The sequence below is a fragment of the Mustela lutreola genome, chromosome 9, assembly GCF_030435805.1.
Source record: "Mustela lutreola isolate mMusLut2 chromosome 9, mMusLut2.pri, whole genome shotgun sequence".
Taxonomy (NCBI): domain Eukaryota; kingdom Metazoa; phylum Chordata; class Mammalia; order Carnivora; family Mustelidae; genus Mustela; species Mustela lutreola.
In genome coordinates this window covers 90455011-90477693 of record NC_081298.1, presented here as the reverse complement: position 1 = coordinate 90477693, position 22683 = coordinate 90455011, and the positions used below count along the sequence as shown (strand labels likewise).

General features: G+C 39.4%; 1 long non-coding RNA gene across 2 annotated transcripts in view; it reads left to right on the top strand.

The window, feature by feature from the left end:
• LOC131840223 (uncharacterized) overlaps nt 1-22683 on the top strand; it is a 200362-nt gene that overhangs the window by 32525 nt on the left and 145154 nt on the right. For both annotated transcript variants that reach the window (XR_009357280.1, XR_009357279.1), the window contains one exon: nt 12436-12590. This is a non-coding gene — a long non-coding RNA (uncharacterized LOC131840223). The remainder of the gene's footprint in view (nt 1-12435; nt 12591-22683) is intronic.

The following is a 22683-nucleotide window of genomic DNA, read 5'->3' as shown; positions in this document are numbered from 1 at the left end:
GAAGTAGAAACAACTTGTTTCAAAGGAAGTAATGTGCCTATGAACCTTCTAGTCCTCTACTTCTTGTAGGGAATATCAGCATCTGGAGGTGACAGTTCTTTATTCTTATTTATCAAATCCTAAAATCTGATTTTCTTGCCAAATTAAAGATAATTACCAATTCTTTTTTCCACTTAAGCTATAGCTTTGCAAAGGGCAGGGAAGGAACTTGCCTCTGACCCTGTGTGAATTCTCATGCGAGCTCTCAAGAGAGTAATTGAATACAAATCAGATCCTTTTTTTCTGTTAAACTGAGAAATTTACTTGATCTTGCCTATTTCAAGGTTGCAATTAGGCTGTCTCCTTATAAGTATAAATCAAATCCATTCGAATTCTGTCTTGGAAAAATGGCAAATGCTCAATACCAAATTCTCTCTTTTCTATAGTCATGTGTATTAAAATTCTGGCAAGTGCCTATTTCTCATAGTGTGATCAGCTTCTCAGGTGTTCATCCTTTCCTATAATTTCTTATTTATTTATTTATTTATTTATTTTATTTATTTATTTGACAGAGATCACAAGTAGGCAGAGAGGCAGGCAGAGAGAGGGGGGGAAACAGGCTCCCTGCTGAGCACAGAGCTGAGCAAGACCCTGAGATCATGACCTGAGCCGAAGGCAGAGGCTTTAACCCACTGAGTCACCCAGGTGCCCCTGACTTCTTATTTAAAAAGCTATTCAGATGTTCCTTTCTACCAGATTCTGGTGCCCCTGATGTGATACACCAGGAGGGGGAACAGAAGCAGTATGAGGGCTTTCCAGTAGAAGTAGACTCTTACCATCTCTGATTTCTCTACTCCCTGTCCATACTTCTGACACTGGACATGTGTTAGGGTCACTGTCTTCATCAGGAAAAGTTTCCAAAGTGTTCAGATACAAAACTCGAAGAACAGTTATTGCCAATCACAGTTGCATAAGGATTGAACTCTCATGCTTAGCATCCACCCATTCATTCACTCAACAAATGTTCATTGAATGGTTACAGTATCTTAGGCCCTGTGTAAAACACTTTTTTCCTTTGTTTAATTTCTTGTACTTGTTTCACTGTATCTTAAAGCTCCTCAGCTCCTCCTCAGGCAGGGTATCATCTTTCCAAGTTTGACAAGATGCTAACAATTAATGTTAGGAATGAACAGAAGGGGCTGGACCTTGGCCGTAGACTTGCTGGAAAGGGAGAGGACCGGAATGAAATGGCCAAGCTGCTTTGGGCAATGTATAAGCGCAGAGTTGTCTATAGAGAATGCCCGAGAGCCATGGTGATTTCTGTCCTTAAACCAGATAAACCAAGATTTGCCACTCTGGCTCTGAAGTTCTCAAAACAACTTCACGTCTGCTCTTCACAATAGAGAGAAAGGAAAGCGCCCTTACATGTTCCTGAAGGTTTTTATTTTGGTAATAACACCTAGCATGAGAACTGCCCTCTTAACTGATTTTTAAGTGTACAGTATAATATAGTTATCTGCAGGCACAATGTTGTTCAGAAGACCTCTAGAACTTACTAATCTTGCATAACTGAAATTTTATGCCCATTGATTCACCTGTTCTCCTCATCTTCGATCTTGACCTTTCGTCCCCAGTCTGCCAGATCATCCGTTTGCCATAATTTTGACTACTCTCCTGTTGGCCTTGATGATCACTGGAGTCCCAGGAGTTTCAAACCCTGCCTCAAGAAAAATTTGGATGTATTAGAAAAAAAATGACAGACTTCCTTGGTTAAGTTTATCCCCTTCAGAATGCCAACAAGTGCTGAGAATGCACACAAGAGCTCTCAACCATTTCATGCTCTCCTATACACCAAAAGCCCAAGATAAAAAACAGAAATCACTGGTAAGTTGTCCTTGGGTGCCAGCCAGTTAACACAACAAGAGTACAGCTTCTCATTCTGTCAGGAAGAGTTTTGTGCTATATAGCACCTGCCAGAAGCCTTTGCCCACAGGTGGCAAAGCTCCTGCCATCCTGAGCAGCACATGGCAGAGGGGAGGCTGCGGCTGACCTCCTTGGTAACCAGCTATGACAGCCTGACAGCAGACCGGCTGGACACTCCAGACTGTCACCAGATATGTCACAGAGTGGTTCCCAGGCTCAAGCACTTAATTTACTTTACCTAAAATAAAAAATTAGACTCTAGTTCTTTCTTTCCTTTTATTTATTTATTTTTTGAGGGTTTATCTGAGAGAAAGCATGCACACCTCCTCTGAGGGAGGGGCAGAGGGAGAGGGAGAAGGTAAGGGAGAGAGTCTTAGGCAGCCTTCCTGCTGAGCGTGGGAACCCAAACTGAACTGGGGCTCAGTCTCACAACCTTAGATCGTGACCTGAGCTGAAATCAAGAGTTTCAACAACTAACAACTAACCAACTGAGGCACAAGGGCGCCCCTCTTTTCTTTCCCTTAAAAGAAAAACTCCTTTTCTTTAAAGGAGGAAATCTAATGGGGAATCCCAATATATAAAACACAGCAAAGTAGAAGCTCTTTGGGTGACATTGAGGGTGTGTGATAGAGATGGCCTGGAATGTATCTGCTTAGCTTTCTCTCATCATCCAACCCATTCAAAGACCTTCAAGTAGCGCCCTGGAATTCAGTTTGACAAACAGAAAAACTTTGGGCTAGAAAATCTCCGGTGTATCTCCATTTCCTCAAGCTCCATGAAGGTGAGGCTCTGCCTTGGTTATTCCTGAACCCTGAGGGCCTAGCGTGGTATTGGCACATCGTGAGTATACACACACACACACACACACACACACACACGTATTTGATGGGAAGATAAATGCAAAATTTTTTTACATGTCAGGAGTTCCAGTTATTTAGATTATACCTCCATGTGACCAGTAGAGCTGGTTTTCAGCATTCACCTCTCCTTCTGACTATACACCCTATACTACCGTCCCCCCAGCTTTTCTCTGCACACATATAAGAGCTCAGTTTTAGCTTCCTTGGGATTGCATCTAAAACACCGAATGTAAATGTCTCCCAAATGGGGAGACAGCTTGTTTATACAGGAATAATTGCTTCAGCACAGTGTCCTCTTTTACTGCAAAACTTGAAAATGCTGAGTAGTCAGATTCCTTGCCTTTGCATTAGGAAAGAATTTAAAACCTATTTCAGTCTTTTCTTTGGCCTCATGTAAAAGTAAAGCTTTTTTTCTCCCCATGGTAAGGGCAAAGCGGAGAAATCTAACCCTGACTTTTACTTTCCCTGAGCCCCCAAAATGAGCCCAGGTCATTTTGAAATGGATTTTACCCTTGTTTTGTTAAATTGGAGCCAGTCAGAGATGAATGGATATTCCTGCGCCAGTTTGAAACTGCTGTAAAGGGTATAAGCAATGCTTCTCTTTGTTGTCCCCCACCCCTCTAGCCGTCCCCTGGAGAGGGAGGTGTGAATCCTGCCGCCTAAGAGAAGGCTGGAGGCTTCACCTGGACCCTGGGGCAAGCCATCAGGCGGCTGATTCACCAAGGAACCCGCCAGCTGGCTTGACTTCAGTACTGTTTATCATTATGTCTACTTCTTCTAAAATTTCTCTTTATTTAATCACCTAATACTATTTTTATTGGCCTGTCAGAATGTGGGGGAGAGTAGAAGGGAATTCATTTCATGTGTTGTGGAACATTATTATGGTAAAATATTAGGACAAGTCTATACCTTCCTCCTTTGAAAAATAAGATACAAAACCAATTAAAGTTAAGTGATTACTGAAATGCATCTAATTAGTTATTAACTTACACACATCAAGCTATGATGGCAGCTTTCACAGCAAAAATCCTGTTGGTGTTGATACAGAAGATAATTGATATCACAGAGGCCTCCGCTTCTCAGGCAATTGCTTAAGAAAGCACCTTCACAGCTCAGAGCCTTCTCTCCCTTTGGGTTGGGGTACATTTTCGTCAATCTGACAAGATCTGTCACATATTATCAGACAATTGATCACCAACTGCTTGCAAGTCTTAATCCATCGTTTGATCACACATCAAGAAAAATTGCTTTTTATGTCTTACATCTTGGCCATGAGAAAGGGGAAGAAAGCAGAGACTTAGGCTTCTGGCTCCAGCTCATTACTTTTTTGCAAATGATAGATGGGTTCACTAGGCAATTTAACTTTAAAATGATCTTTTCCCCTTTCTCAAATAAGCAAATAGAAGGAGCTTTGCAGCACAAGCTGAGTGGAAAGGGAGTCTGCCTGCTGTTCCTTTTGTGTCTCTATAATAGGCGCCCATGTGTGGATGGAGGCACGGCACGTGTGCTTAGTAAATATGTATTTACTCAGTATTACTGCATCTACTTCTAAATAATAGGATTTAAAGTGGACACACACAGAGAGACTAACTTTCACTCTCCAGGACATAGCTATAATCATTTTACACATTTCTTCTAGAGCACTTATGTTATACATAAACTAATTTGAAATGACTTCAGTTTACAAAAAAAAAAGAAAAAAAAGTATTATATAATGACACAGTAAAAAGCAATTCTAAAATAAATCGCTTCCCCCTACCATGAATCCAGTTATGTTATTGTCAAAATCCTGACCTTATGTATCTAGCAATGTATCTTCTAGCTTTCTTAGAATGGGGCACAGCCTATTAATGAAGGAATTAGTCCTGTTTCTAATTCCTGATGGCTACTTAATATCAAAAAGAGAAAGTATCTGTAATTACCAATAAAGGAATAGCTAAAACCTCAAAGTTTTTGAGGGATTCCATTTAAATTGTCAACATATACACAAATACCCTGGTGATCTATAAATAGTATTTCCAAAGTTCACAGTGTTCAGACATTACAGTTGTGTTCTTTGAGGCCAGGAAGGAAAACTCCCAACTCCCCATCGCTTGTTTTCCCACCTCCCCCACACTAAAAACCTCCCTGGGACTCCCTCACTATCATGCCCTCTGTAATTTAAAGACAAAGAATTGGGGTGCCTGGGTGGTTCAGTAGTTAAGCGACTGCCTTTAGCTCAGGTCATGATCCTGGAGTCCCAGGATCGAGTCCCACATCAGGCTCCCTGATAAGCAGGGAGTCTGCTTCTCTCTCTGACCCTCTCCCCTCTCATGTTCTCTCTCTCAAGTAAATAAATAAAATCTTTAAAAAAAAAAAAAAAAAGATAAAGAATTTAGAGTCAGTCTTTGCATGCTTAAGTAAAATGAAAGGTACTGAGAGGTGTATAATTAGTGCTTTTTCTGTGTCTTGGCAACTCAAGATTGACAGTGTTTCCAAATACTAGCCACTGAATTCTATAGTCAAGCAGTGTGCTGCTGGCCTGCAAGCTTTTGTTAACAAACAGAAAACACCATAAGGCCAGGGACTGAACCCCAGCCCCTAGCACAGTTTGTGTCAGGCCCAAAGAGAGTGCTCCAAAAAAAATATTTGTTCTGATGAAATGCAGATAAAATATCTAGCTTAGTTTAAACTATTGTATCAAAGTCACTTTCCTAGTTTTGATCATGTGCTTATGTAAGATGTTATCATTGGGGGAAAGTAGAGGAAGGATCCATGGGAACTCTGTTCTTTTTTGCAACATGTAGGTGAGTCTAAAATTATTTCAAAATGCAATTTAAAAAAATATTTATTGAAAAGCAAATACATCTCTAATTCTTTAAGCCCACTGAATGTCCTATGCATTTGAGGCACTGATGTCTCTGGGTTGCAGTCTGGGACCTTTTTTTTTCTTGTTTTTGTTGCATCTCTTCCCACTCTTTTCTTTTGTCCCATGCCCTGATTCTGGTTCTGCCTCTGGTCCTCTAGATGTGCTTCTTTTTTTTTTTTAAGATTTTATTTATTTATTTGACAAAGGTCACAAGTAGACAGAAAGGCAGGCAGAGAGAGAGGAGGAAGTAAGCTCCCTGCTGAGCAGAAAGCGGGGCTCGATCCCAGGACCCTGAGATCATGACCCAAGCCGAAGGCAGAGGCTTTAACCCACTGAGCCACCCAGGCGCCCCTAGATATGCTTCTTATATTTGTTCTTTCCCAAAGTCTGGCTATTGGTCCTCCATGAAGAATTTTGGCTCAGACTTCCTCTGTCAAGATTTTCTTCTTTTGGCCTAGATTTCGTCTTTGCACCACCACTGCATCTTTCTCGTTGGCCTACTCAGCATCCAGTTTCCCATTTGCCCAGCTAGTGTGTGTGTGTGTGGGGGGGGGGGTGTTGGGGAAGGGTGATGTACAGAGAGGAAATGATGAGGGGTGAGGTTGAGCTTTAGTCTGTGGTAACCTGCATCTCTGAAATAGATTTCTGTGTATAAAGAACAATTTCCTGCTGGGGAGAGACTCTCCCCGGTTTATCAGATCCATCAAATTGAACTCTTCAGCTTCACTATATATTTTGTGAAAATGCTATCAGAGCCTTCAAAGTTTAGCTTGCTCCCTATCTGTTCTCACTGCTGAGTGGCAAGAGCACGATCCCTATCACCGTAAATGACAGAGAGAATGGACTTACTGAGACCACATCCTGAGGCCAAACAGCATGGTTTGTGCATTTGTCTCAAACGAGATTTGCCTTTGGAAAATCAGCTGGGACCCTCAATGACTTCCCCACTACTCTCTTCACATAGGGACAGTTGAATGCAATGGCATTCAACACAGTCACTAGGGCCGTATTATTCTGAATCCGGCTCTGTTCACTAGCAATGCAACTAGACAAGTTACTTAATCTGTCTGTATATTAGTTTTGCCATCTGTAAAGTGGCAATGATAATTATTCCTAGTTTATAGGGATCTTGTGAGAATAGTAAGTTATTATTTTGAGAAGCACTGGGCTCACCCATAGTTGGCACTCAGTGAATGTAACTGCTATTTTCTAATGCCTTTTCTACTTCTTTCCTATATTTTCCCCTCTACTGCCTCCTTATAAGGATTCAGTATGGTGGCTTATGCTTAGAAATAAGAATTATTATTATTATTAATTATTATTATGCTTTCAGCACTTCCCTAAACTTCTGGAAATTATAGAAGACAATCAATAGAGTCTCCAAAATAAGGTTGGAAATTTATCAGTATCAAAAAAGAAATAGAATACAGAGTCACTCACATTTCTGAATCTACCGACTGAATCCCTGTTGGGATGCAGGCTGTAATAGAAATGCTGGTGGGCTTTGTGGAAACATGACCACATACCTGAAACTGGTTGTATCTTACAATGCTCTAAACTGGGGGAGGCCAGGGTGGATTTGGATTGGACTAGAAGTCAGACCGCTGAGAAAGATAGCCTTAGAGGCATGGTCGAATATTGTCTTATCTTGTCTTTTCTTTTCATAACATTTTATATTTTATAAATATTTATATTTATATTTACATAGCAAATATAAGCTGAACATCGATACCTGGCTGACTGTAGCTCCCAAATGTTAAATGTGATGTTTAGAGGCATAAAACACTCTGATGTAACTATGACTATGGAATGGAATTGTGTTTCCAAAATCATCTCAGTTTTCCCAGTTTTTGCTGCAGTGAGCGCTAGCGGCTAACACTTGAATTAATGGCGTCCCAATCCCAGGCAAATGGCATCCAATCCATTCTACCTCTTCCAACCAGCAATACAAAGTAATGAAAACTTGTTGCCTGAGTCCTTTCTCATTAGCTCTGGAGATGCAGATTGAAAATAATTCTTTGATTGTATTTATTAAGTTTATATGATCCGCTTTCCAAGAAGCATTTAGAACAAACAATGAGTTATAGCGAAAACCAATGTGAGCGAGCAATAGACTCAAATTAGAAGAGGTAAAATTAAATTTTCATGTATCATAAATGAAATATCCATTAGGGACTTCTCAATGACCTTCAGGTTCAGCAAATTCTGTATTAAAACTTCCAGCCTGAAAGATAGGAATGCTGGGCTCGACAACATGCATGGCAGGTACTGTGGAGGAAAAGGCCCAGCCAGCCACAGTAAACAAATGTAACTAGTTTTGGAGAAATGCTATTGACAGTAAAATTCTAATTTTACTCCAGCTCCCAGAACAGATGTACCTCCGAGTCCATAGACTGCAATACTTAACTGCAGCTACTCAGCTGTGACCTTCAGCCCCAGGCTCACTGCAATAAAATTTTCATGCAACCATATGGAAGAATATTTTAATAGAGATTTACTGTCAGTAACTGTCCCAAAGGAGCAAATAAGGAAGCTGTAACATATTGCGTACAGTAAATCAAGGGGACTTCAATGGAAAAACGAAACCTCCCGGAGGCAAGCATCTTTAAAATTACAGGCAACACTTTGTACAAATATGTGTACAAAGGACTAGATATGCACTCAGTTAAGTAGCTCAAAATGGTTTCGATTTGCAGATATATTTATTTGGAATTTATTTATTGGATTTTATAAGTGGCAAGCACTTACCTGTCAGGGCTGAATGCCCATGTATCCCCCTTCCCTGGGGCAAAACGGAAGTGAGGGAGGGGTGACTTTAACTGAAATTCTTCCCCAACCAGGGACTATGGCAGGCAGCATAAATTGCACCCTCTCTATGGCCAGGTTTACTTCAATTTAGGATGAGGTATTAAGCACAGGGACAAAATATTCCCTTAGCCAGTATACAAACAACACTGAATGAGCTATTTGAACGGTTAAAAATTCAGCTTAAACAATAAATGGGGACACGTGTTGATTAAAACTCCCCGTGGGGCAGAATGCGTTCAGAGTCCCTACATGAGTCCTTGATTATGCTTTACCCAACATTTTTGCGTGTAAAAATGTCTCCTTTTTTGTGAAGCTATAAAATGGCAATCTTCGTCTAAATGGGTCTTGGGCTCGTTGGATTCAGTAAATCAGATCTCGTACCCTTCTCCTGACCCTGTATTTATTTGGAGACAGGAGTCCACGGCACAGGGCCACAGGTGAGCCAAGAAGGAGGGAAGGAGCCTGAGCATGTCACCTACACGGCTCCACGCTTCAGTTCACTTAGTTACCACCACTGCACCATTTCCTTGCTCGGCTTCAGCCCTTACTGTTAAGAGCATTTCAGTTTCAGATATTTGTTTCCTGAGGGCAAACAAGCAGCCATCTCCCCCTCTACTCAACTGATGGAAACTCTAATGCAAGGGGCAGTAATTCAGAGATAAATAGACCGAACACTGCCCGTGACAGTTCATATTTTATGGTGGAGAGAAAGCCTAAAACTAAAAAACCCTTGTGTGGGAGGCATAGCACAAATGCTTCATCCATGGTACATAATGAAGGAAGATGTCTTGGCATCAAACCGAAAATCAAAATATCCAAGTGACCGTGAATAGGAGAATCGGGTGATAAATCTTTATGTTTTGCTAAATGCCCATGGGTTGTCACATTTGACAATGAGGAATAACAATAGAAGAATTGTCATATCTGATAAATGTGTCTTAGGCATTCCATTCTTCTGTGGAAGTGGTCCCAATTACTATAAAACACAGGTAACACGCTCACGAGTACAGATTCAAAAACAGGTTAGGTTACACACTGAAAGTGAATTATCTTGACTAATCAGAACCTGATTGGAAATTGTCATACAATAGGAAAAAAGCTTGAGACGTTAGTTCATGCTATCAGATTAATGTATAAATCATGTTACATGGCTAACGATCAGTTGGTTACCACCGATTTTCCCAGTGTTTCAATTATTGTACTTTTTCCGCAGTTGGATATTGTATTCTCCGGACCCTTTAATGATACTCTATTTCACATTGAAATTGAAGTTGAAACTAGAAATCCTCCTCAAAACATGTGGGTTTGGGGATACAAATGTATGCATGATATGTGCAGCTTGTTTCTTTGAGAGAAAGGCTGATTGGGATGAATCTCCAGAGTCCTTGCATTATTTGGCTGTAACCATGTTAGGAATTACTCTTTTTGTCTTTATAAGGGATAGAATGGGCATGTAAAGACAATTTTTGTCTGTATTTAATTTCGTGAATTTACCAAGAACGGTGAGTCATGTCTTACTTTTTTGATCCCATCTCTAAAACAAGTGATGTCAGAATGCTTACTCATTAAAGGCATATTTCCCTCCATCTCCCGGAAGGCTCAATGACCTTGGCTAACTCTGTACCCAAAGTTTTTGGTAATCTTGGGCAGTATAGCTTGTCCCTCTCCTCTTCAACCCACTCTCTATTCTGGCAAGTTGGTTTTCTCTTGACCTCCACAGATTCTATATTTAATTTGTCACACCCTCAGGTCACATGACTCCAGGATAAAATTATTTTCCTTCCTCTGTACCTCTCCAAAACTTAGCTTTTGTTTAAGACTGTTCAGAGCTCCACATACCCAAAGAATTCTATCAAACTGCTCTAAGCCCATCACAAAATGCTAAAGGCCAAGTCATTTTCTACTGCGTAGCTAATACATTCTGAGACTATTAATAATTGTTTAATAAATACCCATTGATAATTGATTTGTTGATCTTTTGACCTTCTTTTATTTCTTTTCACCACTTTGCCATTTACTTCAGACTTGGACTTCTCCCAGAGAACACAAAAGAATGTATTCTGAAGAAGTTTTTATTCTTATTCCTTCCACTGGGAACATGGTAGAAAGTAATCATTACTTAATGTAATTTTCCACATATAGACATTGTTTTACAAGCTACAAATAATGTGAATAAAATGTAACTATATACCCAACAAACAAACAAAATCTCCCAAATTAAAAGCAATATACAGCTGGGATGAATAAGATAATTTGTTAATTAGGAAAGTATTCGTGATAGATAGCAAGCTTCTCACAGCTGGAACTTATCAAACAAAGACTAACTCAAGAATCTGGGAGACAGGATTTCCATAAAGAATGGGAGATTAGGTTCAATAAATCTGGGGTCTCTTCCAAATCTGAGATTCTATGATAATTGTCTGAATTTAACCAATTAAGAAAATGATTTTAGTAGTCTTATGAGGTAAGTTTTTTATATTCCAAATATTTTAAAATTATAGAGGGAGTTAGGAGATTAATTTTTTAAAAAATCTGAAAATAACAGGTCATAAATTGATTGACTTACTAAAGTCAAAAGAATGGTTTTTTAAAGTGGTATGGGCATGTGGACCTAGCCACAAAGTACTTTGAAATCAATCTTATTCTTAGAACATGTATCTACAGTTTAATTAATTTGTACATGTAAATGGGATGGCTACTGTGCACATTTTAATAAACAAATATTTATGTGCCCGTTGGTCTTGTCAATTTTCCTGTGATGTGTTAACCTTGGGTATGTAAAAAGAAGTAGTGAAATGTATTGCCCTCTTGGGAGTCCAGAGAGCTGCGCTAGTGCTGTGATTCTCTACCAAGGTCAGGAAACTTATCTTTGCATGGTCATACTTTTAGACATACAGAACTGATATTTCACAAACAGGCACCAATGCAGACAAACCCAACTACAGACCTTCCGCATTTGCTCTTTTTATTTGTTACCTGAATTTTACTGGTTGCTATATCCCATTATCTAGAATTTGGGGATATAAGATGCTTGGGTTAAGTAAACAAAACATATAATGACTATCATTTCTTTTTCATTTAAACTTAATTTTTTAAAAGATTTTATATATTTATGAGAGAGAACACAAGCAGGGGGGGAACAGCAGGCAGAAGGAGAGGGAGAAGCAGATTCCACATGGAGCTTGGAGCCCGATGCAGGACTCAATCCCAGGACCCTGGGATCATGACCTGAGCTGAAGGCAGATGCCTATCTGACTGAGCCACCCAGGCGCCCCTCTTCTCCGTTTTAATGTAATCTTTTGATATGTGTCCACAGAAACCATGAAATTTTGTCTTATCGTTATTTGGATTTCTGTGTTGTCAGGGTGTAATGATTTTAAGAATAGGGGTGAAGATGTACTTATCTGAAAACTGTACAGTTGTGTACACATGCAGTATACATATGTAAGACTTGGTAAAACTTCATTAATTTGTAACAATTTAGGAAAGTTTTAGTTAGAGGATCCTTAAAAATTAATTCAGCACAACTTCTTTCAACCAAATAGAATGATATACTTTCTGCTTTATCAGTGTCTTTGAAGCAAGTATACTTGTTCTTTACAAGTACAAAGGTGCTTTGAAAGTGTTTGAAAGGAGTTTATTCAGTAAGGCTAATGCTGTAGATGGAATTATTTTTGCTCTTTGCTCTTCTAATTGGGAAAGCAGATTTTTTTCCCTTGGAAATGTAGGAAACTTCTATCTTACCTGAAAAAACACACGATTTTTGAATTAGTAATGTATTTGAATCAAAACTTTGTTACATATTAAGAACATCTGGAGTAAATGTGGTTTATAGTTATAAACCCAGGTATATATTATGGTTAAATGGAATGTATTTTGGTAAAAACTAGTCTAATTCCTTCTGATTTATTAACACGCATCTACTTAGTTAATTGGTTCAAGTTTCCCGACTCACAGTTCAATGATGCGTTTTTCATGAACTTGTTGGATATTTTCATCCCACCTTCTTTTATCCAGGATCATCCATAAATGTCCCGAGACACAGCAGAGGGCCAAGAATGGCATGGTAGGCAAAAGACAGAGGCTCTGAGTCCACAAATGGATTTCTGTTTGGACACTTAAGAAGAAGTGACATCAAGAGCAGCAACCTAGCCTACTGCACTCATGGTGAGGTAAGGAGATCCCAACCATAACTATGAAATAACCTTGGCCTCTCCTGAAGTAGGCTATTGGTTCAATCCAATGTAATGGTGGTGTTGTTAATATTCTTATCCTTGATGTGATTATAATTATTTGATATAATTATTCTAACTAAAATCACTCATGCACAACTCCCTTGTGTGGGGGGAAGCAGCCAGTAAAAAGCATGAAATATTTATCTGTAGTGTGGTTTTAGTTTCTCTCCTTACCCTCTTGTAGTTAGCTGCCCGAGTCTTATTCAGTGTGACAGAAGATCATCGTAGAGTCTGGGAGGAAGCAATAAGATAAACTGCCCAGGTTTTGATGAGGTATGAAGCGTCCTGTCACATTTCAGGGTGAAATTCATCTTCAACAAGATTTCCCCCACACCCCCCACCTCCACCATTTCACAGCTTGTATTCCCAGAACACGAGTATCAAGATTTCATTTGCCTTGGAGCCCTTCCAGAAATTAACAGCGTTAAGAAGAACCATTCTATTAAGTCAGGATGGTGTCCAATAAAAGCAATGAATGATTGGAAAATGGACCATTTTAATGCTGTTCAGTAAAACCATCGTGAATGTTCTTAATTATGCAATTCCATCCTTCCTGTGTAATTGGCTCATTTGATTTTTTTTTTTCCTTTCATGGTATAGAATAATCTGAATTAGGGGTCAGGGACTTCTAATATTATTATATTTGACTAATATTTGAAGATGATGGGGCAAAATATGTAAGAATATAATATGATTTGGATCCCCTAGACAACCAACAAGTAAGTGTAAAGGCTCATAGGATTGACGAAAATGGAAAAATAATTGTACCCTTCAGAGGTATCTAAACTCCATTTGCAAATATAGAGCACTCCATTTTTAAAAGCTTTATTCCTTTGGTTTTGAATAGGTAATATAATCACGTGATTCAAAATTCAAGAGGTACAAAAGGGCAGATAGTGAAACATCTTCCTCCTTGGCATCCAAAGCAACTAATGTTATCAGGTGTGCACGATGCTCTCAGAGATATCTAATGCATATTCAAACAAATTTGTGTAAACTTTCATTTGTTTTTCTCTTATTTGTATGCACAGTAGCACTATCTACTAAGATTTTATATATCACCATTCAGTCCAAGTGCTAGGGATCCAGTAGCAAGCAAAGCCAAGTCCTTTTGGGAAGCTTACACTTTCATGGTGGGAAGCAGACAAAAGGCACCAAACAAGATAGTTTTAGATCTTGAGTGTTTGACACTGACCTACAGGGAAGGGGGTGCTGGTTAACTGAGGTCATAAAGGCTCACCAAGAGGAAAATTTAAAAGGTAGAAATCACTTTTTAGCTTTTGCATTAATCTGGCTAAATATCTGGTTAAACCCAATAATTTACCACAATGTAGCCCCACAAAACATATATATGGAGACATGGGATTTGCCATACAATTCATCAATATGCTGACCCTTCAGAGTAATGTCGTGATCCCAGATTTCAAATTCATGTTCACCACTGCCTGACAATGCTCAAAACCACTGTGCTATACTCATCTTGCATGACAGAAGCTACAGATAGGAGAGGCCCTAAGAAATTCACTCCCAGATAAAAGATTTCATGGAATGTCTACCCAGAGCCTGGGACCATAACATTGACAGCTGCTTCTCATCTGTACTCACTGTTCCGATCATATTTTAGTCATTCTGCAAAACCAGCAATTAGATAGGGAGGTTAGACTCTTCTCTTATTGTGGTCAGTGTGCCAAGAAAATTGAAATGGAAGGAGAGGGCAGATTGCTAAAATAAGTATTCTGAAAGACAGTTGGCATGACGGTGAGACCAGCAGAAATTCATAGGCCAGTCGTTTAAACTGAATATCTGGTTAAAAAAGTTTAAAAAAATCTGTGCACATTTAGACATTTTCAAAAATCCTAACTTTTGTCCTGAGATATCTTGGATACTAACCATAACTGGTTACTGGGTTAACTTTTTTCAATTTCCTTCCAGATGTGCAATATAATGTAGAAGTGTCCCAAGATAGCTACTTGTAATTTTCCTACAGGTGTGCGAAAACATCTATTTTCATTTCTCTAAAATAATTGAGGAGTTCTCTGGTTAGTTTAGATATGTTGGTTACTTCTAAGAGTGACAAAATACATACCGATTGAGGTTTGAATTTCTGCCAAATGCTGAAACTCCTGAAAGTGATTCATTATTTGATGGCACAGAAATTACTCTAGATCTCTATTGAAATTCTGTCATCATTATGGGCATCAATTATCATCATATTGTAAAATAGATATAAAAGGGAAAGGAGATTGGATAAATTTTGAGGCAACTCCTCCCTCTTCTCCCCCAACACATGACATGTAAGGTGGGGAGGACGTGCCCTTTTTTTGGATCCTTACAGCAACTTGTATATTTCTGTTTCTTATAGGAATGGATGGAAAAAAATCTCTTCCCTCCCACACAGGTCTTAGTCCGTTCGGGCTGCTATAACAAAATACCCCAATCTGAGTAGCTAATAAACCACTGACATGTTCTCACAGTTCTGGAGACTTGGAAGTCCAAGGTCATGGTGCCAACAGATTCAGTGTCTAGTGAGGGCCAGCTTTCTGGTTCACAGATGGCTCCTTCATGTGGTTGGAAGGGGCTAGGGACCTCTCTGGTATGGTATTAGGGGTGGGGCCTTTGGGAGGTGCTTAGATATGGAGCATGAAATGATCCTGCTATTAGACTTTTCTTAGATGATTCCACTTCAGCAGGCCCTTTCCGGTGAAAGCAAGTGGACTTTTATTTGATATTACTTTTGTATCTACTATTAGATCCTATGCTCCCACATCTAAATGGAGAGGGGCAGCTCAAACAGTTGTAGAGATGGAGAAATGCAGATTTGTCCAAGGCTGCCCAGAGTCGGAGGAACGAAAGCCACCCTGCAGTCCCTGACATTAACTTAGAGTTCCTTGCACAAGATCAGATGGTCTGGGAGCTGGGCCAGAAAAGTGAGCCCCTGGAGAATTTAAATTCCCCGAAGGTGTGATGCAATGCCTGCAGATTCCATCTAATGGCACTATTCCAATTCTCTGTGAAAGAGGCAAGGAGCAGTGTTAGTCACTGCCCTCTTTGCAGGGCTACTGCTTCTCAGGAGAAAGGCATCTTCTCTGTTCGGGCCTTCTCTGTCCGGTCCTAGGATGGTGTCTGGTCCCCAGCAGTGGCACTGGAGCTGACTTTGTATTTGTGGTTCTCCATGGAGTGCTTTAGGTTATTGTCGTCCATGGACACATTCAATTTCTCCAGTACGGCAACAGCAGGTTCTTCTCCCTGCCCCCACTCGGTGGAGCTGGCCCACAACCAATTCCAAAATTAACATTTGTTTGCCAAATATGCACAGCTGTAATCAGCCTGCTGGTGGTTTGCTGCCTAGCCTGCCACCTGCCAGCTCCCTTTCCAGAGAAAAGGGGGGAAGAAAGAAGCTAACTGAGGACAAAGTTCAGGCAAAGATTTAGGATCTCTCTCCATGTCTTTGCTGCCCTCTGCCAAACTCTCTAGTTCACCGCCAAAGAGCACTGCAGATTTGCTTATGGTTTAAATAGCAGTGGGGCAGAGATACTGCTTTATGTTTTCCAAATGGCAGAAAGCAACATACTGGTTTCTTCTCAAAGGTTAAGGGTTTTGTTTTGTTTGTTTGTTTGTTTGTTTTTTGTTTGGCTAGGGGGAGGGAGTTGTTTACAGAAGACTGGGTCAAACCATTCCTGTTATGACAGTTATCTAGACAAGAGAGGAACAGACCCACTTTCATTCAGGATGATACATGTTATATGGGAAATGAACCACCCCACAGTTTTGCTGCCTGGAAGTGGAAGAAGGGGAAAACTGCTCGTGCTTGAAGCTTGGCAGAACACAAAATCCAAAGAAACTTCTGGAAAGTTTTCTTAAAACATTACCAATATTTTTTCACTTGCCTGCGGTCATTTCCTGTTATCTTATAATCCATTGTTTTCTAAGAGAAACTTCATAAAAGAAAGTCTTTTTTAATAGCCCGACTAAAGCTAGTGTGATGAAAACAATAAAAATTCTTGTTTGAAAGTGATTCTTTCTCTATGTCTAGGACAGCCAGGGGAATAAGATAACATAATGTGCAGCAGCCCAGTACTTATGACTGCCAAGGCCAAGTGAAATCTGAAGGTCCAGAGTTTCAAAAGCATCATACGCAATTTTAAACCCAAAAGGCTTGCTTCATTGGGGTCCTTCTGGAGTAGAATCTTCATCTAGTTGTAGGATCTACTTCTTGCCATTCACCAAGTGCTTGCATTTTTCTTGAAGCTTACAGCATCCATTCCACTTTTTTCCCCTGTCTTCAAGTGCTGCCTTTTTTTTTTTCTACTCTTCTCTTCAGGTTCTAGATTATTCATGTTTTGCTCTGTTCAATAAGTAATTATTTTTGGTGCAGGAAAACGGAAATAGCCAAGAGGAAGATGGAGGAAAAAATCTGGGCAGAAAGATGGATTTTTTAAAATAATCTCTAATATGACAGGAAGGAAGAATAGAGACTATTCTGAAAATCCTAAACTTATTAGTTTGAACTACTTCTCCCAAACCGATGTAGAGTCTCAGTCTTTTTCAGCTCTGTGAACATGGAAAGCAGAATGTATTAGTAGGAATATGAGAACCCTGTACAACAACCTGGCCAATCTTACTGCTTCATTGAGTCCTTCATGTTTTGAGGAATCTCTTCATAAATTGACAGCCACTGCTAGCTAAATCGTTAAAAGGAGAGGAGGAATCTCTAGTCTTTTTGAGTCAGCCGGATATTCTGTAGCAGCCTAATAAGGTGAAGTTGCCTTCTAGACTATAACCTGCTAATGGGACTTTCTCTCTATGACACAGATCAAGACTCTTCTAGAGCTCTGTTTCTTAATTCCCTCATTTAGTCTTGCAGGCGCTCTCTTGACTTTAACTTACCTTTCCAGGCTTATTTTTGACTAACCCTCCCAAGCATTCCCCATTCCCGAGGGATGATTTATCATTTCCAAAATACATCCTGGTTCTCTTGCCCAAATATCTCTGCCCACCATTTCTCCTTTGTCTGGGAATACTATAAATATTCTTTTTTATCTTTTATTTATTTTTTTTATTAACATATAATGTATTATTTGTTTCAGGGGTACAGGTCTGTGAGTCATCCGTCTTACATAATTCACAGCACTCACCATAACGCATACCCTCCCCAGTGTCTATCACCCAACCACCCCATCCCTCCTACCCACCTCCCCTCTAGCAACCCTCAGTTTGTTTCCTGAGCTTAAGAGTCTCTTATGATTTGTCTCCCTCCCCAGTCCCATCTTGTTTAATTTTTCCCTCCCTTCCCCCAACGAGCCCCTACCCTGCCTCTCAAATTCCTCATATCAGAGAAATTATATGATAACTATCTTTCTCTGATTGACTTCTTTCTGTCAGCATAATACCCTCTAGTTCCATCAATGTCATCACAAATGGCAAGATTTCATTCTTTTGATGGTTGCATAGTATTTGTGTGTATGTGTGTGTGTGTGTGTGTGTGTGTGCGCGCGTGCCACATCTTCCTTATCCATTCTTCAGCTGATAGACATCTAGGCTCTTTCCACAGTTTGGATATTGTGGACATTGCTGCTATAAACATTCAGGTGCACGTGCTCCTTTGGATCACTACATTTGTATCTTTAGGGTAAATACCCAATAGTATTTGGGTATGACCCAGCGATTGCTGGGTCATAGGGTAGCTCTATTTTCAACTTTTTGAGAACCTCCATACTGTTTTCCAGAGTGTCTGCACCAGCTTGTGGAATGCTATAAAAATTCTGTTCACTGAAATGTTATCTCTCTTTAATTAAAATATAATTAATAGATAACATTGTATTAATTTTAGGTATACAACATGATTTGATTTATGCACATAGTGCAAATCTTTAACTTGTGAAACAATCTGCAATCCTTTCAGATGGACATAATCCCTTATCTTTGGTGCCACAAGCCTTTCATAGCACTTATGCTATCCTGGCATGTTAGGCTTTAACTAGTGTGAATGATTTTCTTCTGCTAAGCAGGTGGCTCACTGAGAGAAAGTTCCACAGTAGCCTTTCTCACCCTTATATCTTCCAATCTCCCTACCACAGGGCATGCTGCATTCACTCCATACATATTTGTTAAATTAAATTGAATGTGATAAAAAATATTGTTAATGATCATATAGGAATGTTCAAAGAGCATAACACACCTGCCCCCTTCCCCTTCCTAATTAAAAAAAAAAAGAGAGAGAGAGAGCATCATACAGAAATATATTGCTGGGAGAATGAGAAGATTAAAAACAAGGGCATTGAAGGGCTCAAGAGACACAGAAGGCAACTCTCCCAAGACAGGAAAAAAAATAAAGGAGAAACCAAAAAGAGAAGGAAAATTATAAGCTTTTCAAAACATAAAGTAAACTTCTCTCTAGCCTTCCAGTAGGCTTAGAAACGATTTTTTGAGGGGGATTTGGGGGCTGGACTATCTGAGTGAGAAGCACCCATGTCATCTTCTTCTATGGTAACAGAATGTTCCATAACCAGAGGAAGATGCAAGCTGCCAGGATACCATTTGGTGATGTGGGGTAGCCACCACATCACAGAAAGGATCCAAGGGCCACCTGTAGCAGATTTCTCACAGGAGGGAACTGCAAAGCATGAACTGAAGCATAAAGCAGCACACCTCAGGCTTTTTAAGTATCTTAGGTAAATGGTTTTACAGACTGAGGTGGGCAAGGAATTTTTCAAAGTTGACCAGACACAATTTATAGATATTATATCTAATATTAAATTTATATTATTAATATTAATACTTATAAAAATATCATATAACATATAAATATTTATGGAGCCACAGAGGTGGTGAGGGATAGAAACAGTCAAAAACATGGACACCATTTCTTACCCCTTCCTTCATGGAACTCCTCTGGTTGCATTTGTCACATAGTATTTTCTTTCAATCAATCTTGTTATAAATTAATAGTAAGGGAACTGTATTTCAAATATTCCAAGAAGTTCCAGGAAAGAAAATATGCCACCAATCAACATTCTATAAAATTAATTACCTGGGAAAATTAATGAAATTGTTTTTGCATATAGGTGTTACTTGTAAAAAAAATTGTGAATTCTGCCCCTTTTGTTGAAAATTAGATGTATATTTTTACTTCTTTCTAAGAACAGCTGAGAGTGGGATCGAAGTTAAGTGGCTTCAAAAGTCTCCAACTAAAAAGAAAAGTCTCCAACTGCCAGGTTTGTGGTAGGACAGCCCTGCTTTATTTAGTCCCGGGGATTCTCTGTTTGGGGCCTGAGGGAGAAAGACAAGCCATGGCTGTCTGTTTTCCATACTGTGATTTATTCCTTCATCTGACAGAGGCCCAGCTCAGTACCTGGAATATAGTAGATGCTCAATAAATATTGGCTGTATTCATGAATAAGTGGCAGCCCTTTAATTAAGAAAACAGAAGTGTGAAGTTTATAAATGTACACAGTTGTTGGGTTGGTTATAGGTTAGCTACCTTCAGGAGAGAAAGCCATAGGTCTTTAGCAATTAAATACTATGGGGAAGAGAAATTTCTGCTCCTAGCATTTATAATTTAAAGGTTGTTGCTCAAAGCGTATTGAGGATAGGCTATCACAGGAGCATTATTATATGATCAAAAATATGAAATGATTATTATATGATCAAAAATCAGATACAATCCCTAACTTTTGCATTCAGAGTGTTTTTTGTTTTTGTTTTTGTTTTTCCAGAGGAAGAGAGAGAGAATGGGAGAGAGAAGAGAGAGAATCTTAAGCAAGCTCCATGCCCAGCTGGGAGCCCTATGTGGGCATCAATCTCGTGATCCTGAGATCCTGACCTGAACTGAAATCCAGAGTGGGACGCTTAACTGACTGAGCCACCCAGGTGCCCCCAGAGTGCTTTTAAGGGGAGTTTACCAGAATGCATGAGAGGTTCCTACTCAGGAATAGAATCTGTGCTGTTGGGGAGGGCTCAAATCTTATTTGCTAGAGTTGTGGGTCTTTGGGAAAATCTCCCTTTCCCTAGGTCATCTGAAACTTTCCAAGACTTCTAACATTTCCATCTTCAGTCACTATCACTTCAGCCCAACCAATAACATAAGAAAGACAAAATTTGGTAAATATTATCTGGATATTTCAAACCACAACTTCACCTATCTGAATAACCCTGGAAGAACTGTGTGTTTGCATGCATGATCCAAACAAAGGCCATTTCTTATGCTGTTGCAGATACTGACTCTTTCCCAGTTTCCAGAAGCCTAGGGAGTAGAGCAGGGGAAGCCCTCATGTAAAAGTAGGGAAAAGCTTTTGAGCAGAGAGTTCAGGATTATAGGAGTATCTTTTGGTAAAAACACCAGAATTCAAGGTGTGTAATTTAGGCAGCTTCATTCTTTAGCATTCTAGTTGCTTAGTGAGAATGCTTATCTTCTTAGAACGTGTTCTCTACTTTCAGTTAGGTTATGCATTTTGTAGACAAGTAACACTGAAAAGAAAATACCAGTTTCTTTGCACTTAGCAAGTATTTCCTGGTGAATCTTTGTGCTTTGAGAGACTTCCCACATCATACCCCCCCAAGTTTTCTTACTTTCATTCTACCTACCATCATGGTTGGATTAGTTCAACATATACTTGTTAGTTTCTAGAGTGTTTTAGCTAGCATTCTAGGCATGAAACACAAAGATTCATAAAACAACCCCTGCCCACTGATAATTTCCAATCTAATAGGGAAAACAGCTGTATTGCCAGATGACTTTAGATTATAAACTACTATGAAGGAGGTTCCAACCTGGGGTGCTTTCTCTAGTTTGCAGCTACAGATATTTGCCTAGAGGTAGGTGTTATTACATGCTTTCTTGTACCTCTTTCTTTTCTCCCTGATTGTTTTTGGACTCCTTGAAGGCAGTGTCCCTGTGTTTGTTACTTCCCTGCTCCCCTCCTAGATGACATTCTCAGTAAATGCTGATCTGAACAACTCTGGATCCATAGTTGACAATGCAGTCACTTTCTTATTTGCTTTTTAGCATCAAAAGTTTTTGCATTTAGTTTTTGCATTTTAGATTCTGAAGTCACTAGGAGAGAGAAAAGGGGACCCCCAAACTCAGATTATTAGGAAATTCATTATCTAGCATTATAGTTGTACCTTTTCTGAAAGACCAATCTTTCGAGCTTTGTGGAGCCTTAATTTAGAGGTACTATTGACTGTTCATTACCACGAGGTTGCTCAAGTGGCGAAGAGCATGTGTGGTGTTTAATGTAATCTTAAACATTACTATCTACGGTAAATCAGGAAGGGGGCACAAGCGTTAGAGTTGCTGTTTAATGATGTATGAAAAAGCTGCCTGGGAAAGTGCACCATTAAGAAAAGCTGAAACCAGCACCGAACAATGACCTGATAATATATTGAGACCTCGTGGCCAAGGCCAGGTCTCCTAACTTGGAAAGTGACGAGTGTCAAGTGCCCTTGCAGAATAAAGAAACTAAGGGAAATCCATGGAGGCAGAGGAGTGGAGGGAATGCTGGGTTGGAAAAGGAATGAGAAAAGACTTGTACCAGCATGGGCTCATGTAGTCTCTTCCTATCCAGGCTGGTCATGGCTTATTTTTAAATCCCCTTTCTTGTGGATCCACAAAAAAACCCCACAAACTTAGAAAATAAACAAAAATGCTAGTCAACAAAAGTAATCTGTACTAGTTAGAATGACACATGGTAAGCCAGTCTTGAATCCTTCAAAGAAACACCCAAAGCTAAATTACTATTAGTTTTCTGCTTTGACAAAGACAAGCTAGTAATTGCAATATCTTTGGTTTAAAATGCTTAATGCAATAGGAGATAGAAAACTTACCTCTATAGTTCTAATGGGAGGCTTATTAATAAGCTTTAAGTTTAGAAATGATGGTGGATTTTATGTCCTCCCAGGAAGATTTTATTGGTTTAAAAAAATTCTTTATTGGTTTAAAAAAAATTCTTTAAGAATTTATAGAGTCTGTAACCTGCTTGTTTAGTAGAAAGAGAGTTTCAAGGTCTATTTTTCATAACTTCTACCTAAT